This window comes from Malurus melanocephalus, unplaced genomic scaffold, assembly GCF_030028575.1.
Source record: "Malurus melanocephalus ecotype Western Australia unplaced genomic scaffold, MMel_1.1 scaffold_43, whole genome shotgun sequence".
Lineage (NCBI taxonomy): Eukaryota > Metazoa > Chordata > Aves > Passeriformes > Maluridae > Malurus > Malurus melanocephalus.
Window position 1 is genome coordinate 2,958,008 of NW_026623275.1, and position 13,012 is coordinate 2,971,019.

General features: G+C 42.4%; 1 protein-coding gene across 4 annotated transcripts in view; it reads left to right on the forward strand.

The window, feature by feature from the left end:
* Window positions 1-13,012, forward strand: part of IPCEF1 (interaction protein for cytohesin exchange factors 1) — a 75,168-nt gene that overhangs the window by 10,824 nt on the left and 51,332 nt on the right. Inside the window, exon 1 of one of the 4 annotated variants that reach the window (XM_057364882.1) lies at window positions 10,006-10,075. The exons of the other annotated variants lie outside the window; for them this stretch is intronic. The gene's annotated coding sequence lies outside the window, so the exon portion shown is untranslated. Of the gene's footprint in view, window positions 1-10,005; window positions 10,076-13,012 lie in introns of those variants that run through there. 4 annotated transcript variants of the gene reach the window in all.

Here is a 13,012-nt window from a genome sequence, read left to right on the forward strand (position 1 = left end):
GTAATCTCTWACATTTTACGCAAATGAGTGCAGTTCCACATGACCAACTTCTACCATACTTTGGTCAGATGTAGTTCAGGAGTCGTGCACAGAAACTGGATCTCTTCTTAGACTCTTCTTATCTCCTCTCAGAGGGTAAGAAGTCCCAAGGAGCATCCCACTGGAACATGAGTCCTGCAGGCAAACCTAGGTCCCTGTTTACCTCTGCTGGAGCAGGACACTCCACCAGCTGTCAYATTCTGCTCTTTAACCCAGCGCTTCATCTGACCTGAGTGCAGTGGCTGGAGCAGGAAGAGTGCTGCTGATAGAAATCTGCCGTGGTCCAACAAGTAGTTAATGGTTAAACACCCCATGGCCTGTGGAGGCTGGGTCATGCTGGTTCAGGTGTTTTACGTGGGGTTGGTCTGTAGAGAAACCTGCAGTTGAGTGTTTCTGGCAGGCAGCCTAAGGGGTGGGAAAGAAAGGCTTTTGTARATTCACTGCTGTACAAATGTAGGCTTAATGTGTGCATGCAACCTAGTATTTGTTAAACAAGTGGGTTYTCCTAGCAGGAGAGATGAGCAGATGTTGTGCATATGGCTGGGGCATGGCGCTGCTTCCCAGCAGACCCGACCCTGTCCTCTCCTGCCAGGTGTCACCAGCCCCAGAGCATTAGGCAGCGGTGTCCTGCTGCCTCCTGCAGCCTCCCTGGCCCCTGCCTTGGCTTGAGGATGAAATTTTTATTGTTGCTTTTATTATTACTGTTAATAACATTCACTTGACATTGTCCCTTTTCCTGTGCTCTGTTGTTTTCCACTTTACCTTTATTCTGACACAGTTTAAGCGCTGAACAAAAATGCCACTTTTATTTGCTCTCAAAATCTGGTATGTAATTAAGTAAATAAGAAAAAAATAATAATCCATGAGATCAAATTTCTTCAGCTTATTATTGAAGATACAGATGCGTCATCTCTGCATTCCCTTGGGACACCCGGATTAGCCAATTTTTTTTTTATCTGTCAGTCTTGGGTCAAGCTCTCTAGAAAGTGCTGAGWTGAAATTGGCGCACATACCTAACAATGTTGCTTTAATAGCAAGGGAACTCCTTTTAAGTGGTGACACTGGAGCAAACATGTRGAGCTTCTTAGAGAGCTGAAGACCAGGTGGATGGGTGTCGTGGTAAGCAGAGACTGCCTGGGAAGCCATGGAGAGCCCCTCAAGAGATATGGTGCTCTCCTGAGTTCCAAAGGTCCTTTTGGGCTTTGCCACACAGAGCTGGTGCAGGCTCTTGGAAAAAAACATGTGCAGCAAAGCGGGGATCTGAACCATTGGCTCGTCTCATCCCATCATCTATCTTGTCTTCTCACTTTTTATTTTTCACKCTTTCTGTAACAATTCACCTTTGTTCCCTCATCTTTTTTTTTGGGCAGACAGGGAATTCCTCTATAAMGGGAACTGTTGGAACTTTCAACATGTGAGTGTGAAGAGATTGTTGCAGTGCTGCTAAGCCCAAAGCCTCACGTAACGAGTTTTTTGGGTTTCAGCAGTTGTTTRTAGTGGTGGAACAAACGTGTAGGAGTAGCAGTGAGGTTGGGGAGCTCTGAGCCCTGCTTGAAGTGTCAAAGGACATGTGTGGTAATGTCACTGAGTCATGCTGGCCACAGGGGTGGAAGGCAGCAGAAGGGCTCTTTGTCTGCTTCATTTCCAATGGCTTGAACCTTGGTGCTTTCAAAAAATAAAATCGTTGAGGTTGGAAAAGACCTCCCAGATTGTTCAATCTAACCTTTGACCCAACACCACCCTGTCAACTAGACCACAGCATGAGTGTCATTYCAGTCATTTCTTGAACAGCTCYAGGGTAGTGTGTCCACCACAGTGCTGGGCTGGCAGCTCCTCCAGGAGAATTCTGTGGGAGAGAGTATCAAAGGCTTTACTGAAGGCCAGGTAGGCTATGTCCAGAGCCTTTCCCTCATCCAGTGGTTGAATCACTTGGTTATAAAAGGAGATCAGTTTGTTCAAGCAGGACCTGCCTTTCCTAAACCCCCACTGGCTGAGCCTGATCCCCTGCTTGTCTTGTACTTGCCATGTTTTTTCCACTCAAGTTCCCCTGCCCCTGACCTGCCTTGGCACCAAGGTCAGGCTGACAAGCCTGTAGCTCCCTTGATCCTCCTTCACTTCTGGTAGATGAGCATCACATTTGCTGCTATCCAGCCATCTGGGACCTCCCTGTTTAACCAGGACTGAGGAGAAATTCTGGAGAGTGGCTTGGCGAGTCCTTCTGCCAGCCAGAACCCTTGGGTGAATCCCCTCCAGCCCTGTAGACTCGTGTCTGAGTGGCTCAACAGGTCATTAACCACTTCCTCCTGGATTGCAGGCTTTTTTTTCTCCTCCCTGTCTCTGTCTATCAGCTCAGGGGCCTCATTGCTCTGAGGATAACAGATCTGTCTGTTAAAGGCTGAGGCAAAGAAGGCATTAAGTACCTCAGGCTTTTCATTGTGCTTTGTGACAATGTTCCCCCCTGCGTACAATAAAGGATGGATATTTTCCTTGTCCCTCCTTTTGTTTTTAATGTTTTTCTTAAACCCCTTTTTATTACCTTTCACAGCAGTGGCCAGATTGAGTTCTAGCTGAGCTTCATCCTTTCTCTCTACATGACCTAACAACATCCTTGTRTTCTTCCTGAGCTGCCTTCCCCTTCTTCCAAAGGTCAATAACTCTCTTTTTTATCCCTGAGTTCCTTTGAGAGCTCCCTATTTAGCCAGGATGCTTTCAGGGGTGCAAAAGACCGGTCAGTTCTGCTATAAAAGGAAAATAAATTGCTGCTTGTGGTGATGAATTTGAAAATTAGAGTTGACAATATCATGGATAATATTGTATATTTAATCAAGGATTGTTTGGAAGCCCTTCTGAGAGCTGGTTAAGCAATTACAGTTACTACAAAGGAGRGCCAGGTGGGATATCCTCAGCTGTGCCTGCATTGGAGGCTTTGGCACCTTTGCACAGAATTGCTGTCATTAGCAATGTGAAAGTGTTGGTAGCTGTGTCACAAGTTCTTAGGCTTTTATGTTTTTTTAGTCAGGGTGCAATCCAGTTCTAACTTTTTCACATTCTTCCTGTGTACTGTGGGCTTAACACTGAACTGTTTTCCTTATGCTGTTTGGAGATTTCCAAGCTTGAGTCTTTATAAAGGTGAAATTCCCTGCTGAGGAACATTTGAACCTAGGGAAAAAATACTTGGTAAAAAAAAGAACAGCGAGTCCCAAATACCTTTCTTGAAGCCTTGTGTTTAGGTGTTAACACAGGACCCTATTAAAAACWGAGGGAGATTTTAAGCACTAGACCACAGTGACTCAAATATTTACTAAGGTGCATTGCAAAATGCTTTTATTGCCTTCTCTTGCCTTGTTATGACTGACTGCTGTGGATGAAAAATGCAAGTAACCTGGGGGAGTGGAGTAAAGGCAAAAATGACAGCTGGGCAGAAAGGATGACCGGAGAGCAGCCTTCACTCTCCCCACCTGATACGTTTTCTGCTGGGTCTGGGACAAATCCTGTGGGGGAGGAAGAGAGAGAAAGAGGAAGCAGCAACTGCAAATGCTTTGCAACCTCAGCAGAAAATAGTGATGAGAAATGGCAAACTTGCAGCTGAGGTTGCTCTTCCTGGAGAATGTGTTGGCGTTGCTGTGTGACCTCCTTTGTCCCTCAGAGGTGTGAGAGCTCAGCAGGCAGCTTCCCTCAGCCCAGAGGGAATGCCCGGGGGGGAAATAAGGTAGAGAATTGGGTTGGGCAAATTCAGTTAACCCAAATGAATTTAGAGGATGTGCACAAACCTAATGGCACTGTAATTTGAAAAGCCATTATTTGGTAAGTAGATCTGCAGACAGCAAAAAAACCCAAACAGCCAAAACATAGTAGGATAGGCTTTTCTTACCAATGTTTCAAAAACTGACCTCTTGCAAGTTATGGATTTCTGAAGACTCAGAATTTCAGATGGCTGCATCTTAAATTTGAATTTAAGTGTACTCATGTGACCCTAAAGTATAATTAAATTCAATGCAGTCTCTATGACTTATATATAAAGTAATTAAAGTTCACTGAGGAATTGTTGAATTTAATAATGTAAGTCAATGGCTGTGTTGGCTTTTTATCTATTTATATTAAAACTGGAATGGGACATCCCTCTTTTGGGTTCTTTGCAAGAAAGTAGAGGGGTTAGAGCACAACTCTAGAATTATTTTAAAAAATAGATTTAAGATATGTGAAAATAATGTGGGGTGTATTTTAGAAGACTTTCATGCACTTTAGGATATTTTAATTTTCAATAAATATATATTTTTTTCTTTTTAATTTTTGCTTTTGCTAAATGACCTTGCATTTGGAATAGAAACAGTTGAATGTGAATGTAAAAAATGTGCATATGGTTGGATTATTTTTCCTTTTAAATTTCTTTCTTCTCAAGAAAAATGTTACATTCAGCAACTCTGCTCTTTTCCTGAATAATTTAAAAAATACCAAATAGCTGGATAAAGGCCTTATCCCTTTTTTTTTGTGTGTGAAAAAATATACTTTAAGGACTGTGTTTGGATGACTTTGCAGAACAGCTGAAATATATGAATGAAGGAGAGGGATGTTTGCCATGGTGAGAAAAAGATAACTTCTAAAGGAGCATATTTTTTGACATTGCATAGTCTTAGTTTATTATCATATCCGTAACAGTGATATTTTATGGTTGGATTTTAACAGTTTTTTGCACATGTGTACAAGTCACRGATTGTCCTAAACTTGTGTTTGTGTTCATACATATCCTGCTTTTCAAAAATATATGCATCTATCTACTTCTGGGAAGGCATTTTGATATTTTCACCACAGTTTTTGGATGATTTGCTGGTCAGACGAAGATTTGGAGTAACAAAAGGTGACAGGCTCATTGCACCACCCAGACAGGAGATCTCAGTGCAGCCTCCAGCTCCCGGCAGGCTCAGACCAATCACTCAGGGCTTTGTCCCATCAGGGCTTGAAAACTTCCAAGGACAGAGCCTGCACACTCTCTGTGGGTGACTGGTCCCACTGTCCTTACRGGGAAGCAGTTTTTCTTTATATTCTGTCTATAACTCTCCTGTTTCAAGTTCTGCTTGTTGTATCTCAGCCTTTTGCTGCCTACAGCAGCAGTGAGAGCCCATCTCCACAGTCTTGCTGATCGCCTCATGGATGATGGARAGCTGCTGAGGATCCCTGAAGCTGTCCCTGCTCCAAGCTGGAAGTGTCATAGTCCCTCAGCTTCTCACAGAACCAATCATCCAGCTCCAGCCATCCCTCACTGACCTTGGGACAGTTTGTCCCATCTTTCCTCTATTGGTGTGTGTGCCCCAAACTGGATACAGCACTCAGATGCGGTTTGAACAAAGCAGAGGGGTACAGTCATGTCTCTCAATCTCTCTGGCTGTGCTTCCATCTCTGTATCCCTCTGGCCACCTTGCAAGCCCACCACATTCCCAGTGCAACACCCAATTTCTGTCCCTGGGTTGGTGGTAAAAGTGTCTGTGTCCCCATTTACAATGACAAGCTTTAAACTTGCCCAGCCACAAGAGCAGCAGCAGTGCTAATGTGCCTGGGACTGCTGTGGGCTTTCTATCAAAGATGAAAGCAAAGCAGTGGCATAAGGTTGTGCAATAAATGACTTTGAAGCAAAGAGTGGGATTTAGGATTCTGTACATGCTGAAGTCCTTGATTAGTATAGTGCCACAATAAAACCCGTGTCTAATGCTTGACTTTGGCATCTGTTTGTTTTCAAGATGTTGAAGCAATTTTCTGGCCACTTTAAAGGAGTTTTTCTTTTCTGAAAATGCTTTCCTTACAAAGACAGTTCATATACTTCCTGTCTGTGAAACAGCTTATCTGGGGAACTCCAAACACTTTAGAGTAATTAATGRCTAAATTTTCACAACTTTCCTCCAATGTAGGTTATTATTGTACCTCCTTTAMAAGTGTCAAGGTAAAGCTGTGGAAGAAGTGGGTTCAAAGTCAAGTGGTAACTCAGTGCCAGAATCAGGCCTGGAGCCTCTGGGTACTCATTCCCTGCTCAAAGGCTTCCAGTTTCATGTTGTCCATCAGCAAAAAGTCTCACACTGGGATTTAGCCAACTGGTAAAGGTAAATACACAGCTGATTTCCTCCCCTTTGATTTCCCAATAATACACCCACAAGGGTGACTTAATCTGAGGGAGTGAGAAATACAAAACTGAGGTGTTGTGTATAAACCCCCACCATTCTCTCAACACTGGACCCTTCAAAGACTGGTTAACACTCTCTATTTCAAATTCACTTCGTTAAATGAAACAAGTTAAAATAGAAAAGAAAGCTCACAGAGGAAGCTGGAACATCTTTACTGCTCAGAAGGAAAACTTTGTGGTTGTTCAAGTCAGTAGGTTACAATCACAAATGTGAAGTGCCARTAACACCTAGTTTGCCTGCAACAGGTGAGTTTGGCAAGTATGAATCATTTTGGTGGCCAGAGACTCATCTCATCCCACTTGTGGTCTCCACAGCCTGTGGCAGGAGTCTTGCAGCAGATAGATTTGTTGGTAAKTGATATGTTATCTGCTTTCAGTGGCTTTCCCACACCTCTTGGTACATTCACTGGTTACTTACTTGGCTGAGTCGGCAAAGGAAAGTTCAGATGATACCTTGTTTTCCAGTCTGKCAAGAAACTAATGCTCACAGAGCATTTTGAATAAAAATACAGTGTCTAATGGCATTTTATTGCAAATAAACTGCAAAATGGATGATTTTATTTTTCTGGAACAACTGCTTCTCAGCTGAAGGAAAAAATACGGATGCTGTTTGATTCATGTCTTGAATTTTTAACCAGAAAATTCTGCTGTGCAATTCCCAGCTCCAGTGGATTTGAAATCTGCTGTAGGAGCACAATGGAAAAGTAGTTTAACCTGTCTGCTTTCACCAAGTGTCACTCATCTCTGTGAGCTGCCCTCATGTTCCTGTGTKCCCTGGTACACATGATGCTGGTTATTCTGCTTCCAACAGTCCTTTATTTCCTCACAGGAAGCTTGCCAGATAAATGGTAATTGGAAATTCCTAAATATTTTTGGTTCCCCCAGAAGTTTTCTCSCATTCTTGTAGCCATGTTGGCAGGAAGTCCCTTCAGAATTCCATTTTTTTTTTGCTCCAACCTCCCACAATTCTCTGGGTGGAAACCTAGTGATTTCTACAGCCTATATTTGTGCAAATATATATATTTTTTTACCTTTCTGCATCACTTACCCTGCAATTTTTATTCCTGTGTTGTGCATCTACCTGGAAAGTTAGTGAAGGTCTCTTACTCTGCTTACTCTGCCACCGCTGAGGCCATAAGAAACTAGTAAAAATAAGAGAGTAATTCTTTTATGCTGTGAAATTAGCCATGAATGTTTCAACCTATTGTTCCTGGAAACTACTTAATTTACTGCTCTTTGCACACAGTGAACCACTATTTGCCCTGTTTCACAGAGTAACATTTTCAATTCTGTACCAAAGCTCCAAACACAGTGCTTGAATCCACTTCCTTCTCTTCATTTTATCACCTTTCATTGTTTGTTCCTCCCCTTTTTGTTTTACATGACTGAGAAAGAGATGTGTTTTCCCTATATAAATCATAATCTAAACTATTTATGTTGAATCCCTTATCAGTCAAGCCACACTACAAAGCATTGTTTGTATTAAATTCCATGTTTGTATTAAAATCCATCATCCTACAAGAGCTTTTTTCCCCTGGCKATACTTGACCCTTCTTTTCACTCTTTTCTCTTTAGTCTCACAGATTCATTCTACTGTTTGTTGCTGATGGTTTTGTTATGTAATATTCCACAAAAAMCAGTCATTGATCCAGACAAAAGCATTTCTAAATACATAATATTATTCCCTTCCTCATTTGTCAGAATATTTTGTTCTGTTTCTGATCAGAGCTGAACATTAAGCAGAAACTGCCCTTGAACATGTTATCCACCTCCTTTTTTAARTTCATTTGCAGCAACAGAACTATTAAGTAAATCAGTTAAGTACTTTCCACTTCAAATGTTTTGAATGGAAATTTAGCTACGGAGATGCATCTGCTAACTCGTGTCTTACTGTGGGTCTTGAAATGATACTTTGGAGGGAAGACTTTRCAGACATTGCCTTGAGTTAGAAAAGTGGAAAATTACTCTCTTGGTAAGGAGGAAAAGAGAAGGGAAAGCAATATAAAATAAAAGTATATTTTGTAGGATTTATAAATGCTTCTCAATGCTGGTGCGAAGTAACATATGAACGCAAGGCAAATACCAGTTAATCAAGTGTGATGCATTGGGTTACCTGGTCCATAGTTAAAAACTAAACTGAGAGTGGAAAAGTTAGAAAGTAAAAAAAAAACAAAAAACAAACAACTGTGTACCCACAATGGAAACTTTTCTTTGATTCAGCTGATCAAGGGTTATGCCTGCCTTGGCTGGAAGTGGTTGAGGATGTGGCAGATCTCTCCTGCCTACACTGRCACAAGCTCTGAAGTGGATGGACTACGAATGCATTGCACTGGCACATCCTCCTTCCACAAAGGATTCCTCTTTGTAGCAAAATATCCTCTTCTGGATGTGCTGATGCATGTTGCTTTATGTGAACAAAGCTTTCAAGTAACTCCCTGTAGACTGGCATGAGTCATCTGTTTTTTGTATTCCTACACTTGTGCCAAGAATATTAGAAATCCCTGTAATTATAACTGGCAYTCATGGCAGCAGCAAGGCCCAAATTAATTTTTTAATGGGTGTCCTACAGGTGGCACTGTGATTTCAGTGTCATGAAGAATAGTAAAGCACTGAGATCTCTGTATGTCTCCTTTACCTGATTCTGGACCCTGGAATTTTGCTGTGACAGGGAAGAGGGATCTGAGAAAACRCAGGAGAATCCCTAGACAGCAGCATCCCTCCATCCTGCTTTGAGGAAACTTGTCTGTAATATTCCRGTGAGTCAAAAAAATAAAAAATCACTTCAAAGTGTGATGGTCTGCCTTGTTTTTAGCAATGCCTATCACTTTGAAGAAGGATGAAATTTAACAGAGTGCATGCTCTGTCTTTGTAAATTAATGGGATATTTGAAATAAGAACTGTGTAGACAGAGCAATGGGAATCACTTGGATATTTGTACTGGAAGTTTATTCATTCTTGAAGTCCACATACCTTTGGCTAAAGCTGTTGAATACATAAGCCAAAGGACTACCCAAAACACAAGATCTTGACTTTTTACTTTCTCTGTTCCCCAAGCCTAATGAAAATGTAACTTASAGAAGCATCTGTCTCGTATTTTTAATAGGGTTATTAAATTTGGCTTACCCCTGCATCGGTTAATTGAAAAGGAAATGTGGGCATTAAAGACAGTTGATTTGAATCTATGAGATCCGTGTGCTTGTCTGCAGATCTTGCTGTCTGCCCTGCTTGGATGGGCTTTTCTGGGACACACCTTGCAGATGACCCAGAAAAACCAAACCGACAGCCCTTCATGTCCCATCTTTCCTTTGTCCCARGGGCTCCCTGGCCTTGGCGTGGCTGGGTTCAGGCTGCCCTGAGCTCTACCACACCTGGGGGTTCAGGAGTGAGCTCTGGTTCCTCCAGGAGAGTGGGACTGGAGGAGCGCTCTGAGGAATGTGTTGGCAGGAGGGGCTGTGCTGAGCCTTGGAGAATGCCATTTGTCACGGGGCACCTGCAGTGCTTTCTTCTGTCTCCCACAATGCCTCTGCTCAGAAATGTATGGGAATACCTTTTAAAAACCAATTTCCATTTGGGAAACAAACAAAAAATACTAAAAATCAGCTATCTGGGAATGTTTCTAATATTGCGTTCCCATCTCCTACCGCATTTTCAAATGGTTCTAGCATTAACAGTTCTGGCAGGCAAGGCTGTTAGCACTTCCTTTGATGCCTGACTTGTGGTTTGTGTAGTCATGGCTTGTAAAAGAGACATCAGTTTCCTCTTGGGCAATTTCAGCATTGCAACTGATTTCTGTAAGAGTTTCCTCTTCTTTGCAAGGTGTATGGAGCTGACAGGACAAGTGTGGCTATTCCTCAGAATTCCCTGCTGGTAAGGTTGTGTCTTATTTCTTTTTGCTTCAGTGACAAATGTTTCTATTTCTGTCTAGTCAYATCTCTTTTCTTTTTAAAAGACAGAATAGTTTTAGCTGATAAGGAGCAATGCYCACTTGGTACAATAAAGGAAGTTGACACAGGCAAGTAGTTGCTTGTTTTTAAAGGCCTGTTCAAAAGATCTCATGTTCCCCTGTCCCCCTCTCTCCTTTGGTTAAAAATGCAAATGGATCCATAAAAAAATAATTAAATAATTAGGAAAAAGTTTGTTTAGTGAGAACAAGGGACAACATGTATATGAATGATTCTCTTCTGGACAAGTTTAATTCAGTTATGTTTTAAGATCCATCAAGGAACACAGGGACAATCTATTAATGACTGTTTCACATAAATCTGATATTTGTGAAGAAAAATGTGTAATATGGAAATTGAAGCAATTCCCTTATTGATTTTGGGTTTCTACAGAAAAACATGCAAATCTAATGCTGTGTAACGAGAATTGAGGGTGCAATATGGGAGTAGATTKTATTGTGGTGTGGTACAGCACTGAGAAGAATTATTTCTGTTTTCAATGTGAAAAGAGTTTTAGAGTACCTTAATTTTAATGTTTCTCTCACACAGATTAAATTGAATGAATAAAGACATGACTAAAGCACTATGTGAATGGGCTTACCCATGCAAGAGGACAGCTGGAATTAAAATCTCCTGTCCTTTGTGCTGAAACAGAAAACCCAAACGCCTGTCTTTATCTCTGATTCGAGTTTTCCTCAACAAAATGGGCCTCTGGAGAAAGTGGACATTAGCATCTTGTTTAATTATTCTCTTACCTACTTCCTTTCAACTAGTTCTCTTTGGGGTGTAGGGTAATATCTTTTTTTTACTGGGCTCAGTTATATTAATTGGGTTTCTCAGAAGGTTTATTATCCCCAGCAGGAACTGCAGTTCAGTTTGGCAGGAATTTCCTGTCTGCCAGTTGTGCCAGTGTTCAATGGTTTGCGATAATTCTAAAAGGAAAGAGAAATTGTTTTGTGACTTCTTATGGAATGGCCTTTCTGCATCGTCCCCTGTGATGGAACTCTTTAGATGTAAAAAATTACTCTGTGGAAAGGAGATTCCCACAGTRCCCCTCTCTTGGAGTTGACTCTGGTGGCAGAGCTGCACACAGTGTGACCAGGTGGCAGTCCTGTGGCGTGTGGAGATGTGTGCCTTGGGTCAGGCATGCTGAAGCTGCCTGCTTTCAAATGCTGCCTCACCTTCCCTTTGCCCAGCATGCTGCCCCTTTTCCACCACAGGATGATGAAAGCTCTGTTTCACTTTATAAATGGCCACAGCTATTAATGCCAGGCTGTTAATGTTCATGTGAACTTTTGGTTCCAGCTCTTTGCTACTTGTCCCCAGGTACACTGGGAGACCTGATTTCTTGCAGGGCTGTCAAGTTGCCAGAGCACAGCATTTGCTTCTCACCTCKTTGGGTGTTGTCTTGAGTAGGTGCAGCAGTGGGTGTTGCTGGCTCAGCAGGGCAGGCTCTCCTGCAAGGTGACAGGGGAAGGCGCTGAGCCAACAYCCTCATTTTTTAGGATGCTCTGTTTTGTCCTTGTTGATCCTAGATGTTTCTCCTTGCCCTGCAAATCCATCCCTTACACCCCCCTTCCCCCTGATCTCTCTAAAGGAATGGTGGTTTGGTTGTGGGTCAGTAGGACGAGGTCTGGGGTGGATGAAGTGTGGATAGAKCTGTAGGGCACTGTGCAGACAGCAGCACTGTGAATTGTGCACTCGCTCGATTAACTGGCRTGGATTTACAGCCTGCTGCTCCCCAGCTTGTCATGGGGAGGTCACAGGGGATTCTAATTGCTGTTGGATCCTGTGGTAGGAGCAGGAACCCAGGGAAAGGCTATTGCTGAATCACATGTTGAATAGTTTCACTGTTTTGTGCACAGAACTCTCTTGAAGGAGTCGCTCAAACGCCTGCAAGCTCAGTGTAGCCARTACTGGTTTTGTGCCTGGAGAAGGTGACCTGCTTGATGCGTCACTTTGTGCTGATAAAATCATGCTGAGTGTTACACAATCACCAGACAGGGAGATGGGCACGGAGGCAWTGGTGCATGTGAAACTGCACATATTACCCCTTTCTGCATCTCAGTTCCTTCTTGCCCGAAGCAGTGACACATTTTTTTCCCTTACAAATTTCTCTGGAAAGCAGTACATGCAGTTAAAGACATAGCTCATCAAAGTGTGTGCACTGTGTTTATGCCTTAGTGACATATATTTCTAAAAATATTTCCCTTTTGCAGCCTCCTYTGCTCTTTAATTGCTCACTTCTCTTTCCTATCATCAAGTTACAGCCTGGCTGTCCTCCAGTGTCTGTTTCTTTTGCTTTTGCTGTGGGGCATCTCTGGCATGAATCTTTGAATAGGCTGTGTCTGTCCTCCTCTAACTCCATCCCTTGCCTCTGGCTTAGCTGAGTCATGCTTTCTCTGTGCTTTCAGTTGTCCCCACGTTCTTGTGTCCTTTCTCTCCAAACAGGTCTTGTGTACYGCTTCCAGGGGGGAAGAAAATAAAAATCAGCATAATAACAGGGCCCTGCCTCACCTTTACTTCTCTAAYTGCTTCCTCTGCAGATATGGCTTCCTCATCTGGGCACAGCTCATCTTCCTTTGACTTCTCTACCTTACTTTCCTCCAGAACCTCCTCTAGTCTTTCTCTCTTTCTCAGTTAGATTGTTCTTTTTTCTTCTGCTAACTACAATCAGTGAACAAAACMCTGTCCACTCTGCCTTCATTTTAGCCTGGCATTTATCTTCAATTTTATCTGAAAAACTCTTCTTCAAACCATCCATCTGTGGTTTTATCTGCCAATGGTCCTCCACCTGTTTTCTGAAAACACGTGTGAAATGTCTTTCAAAAGGTCCTGATATACTTTAAAATGCTGTGCTCTG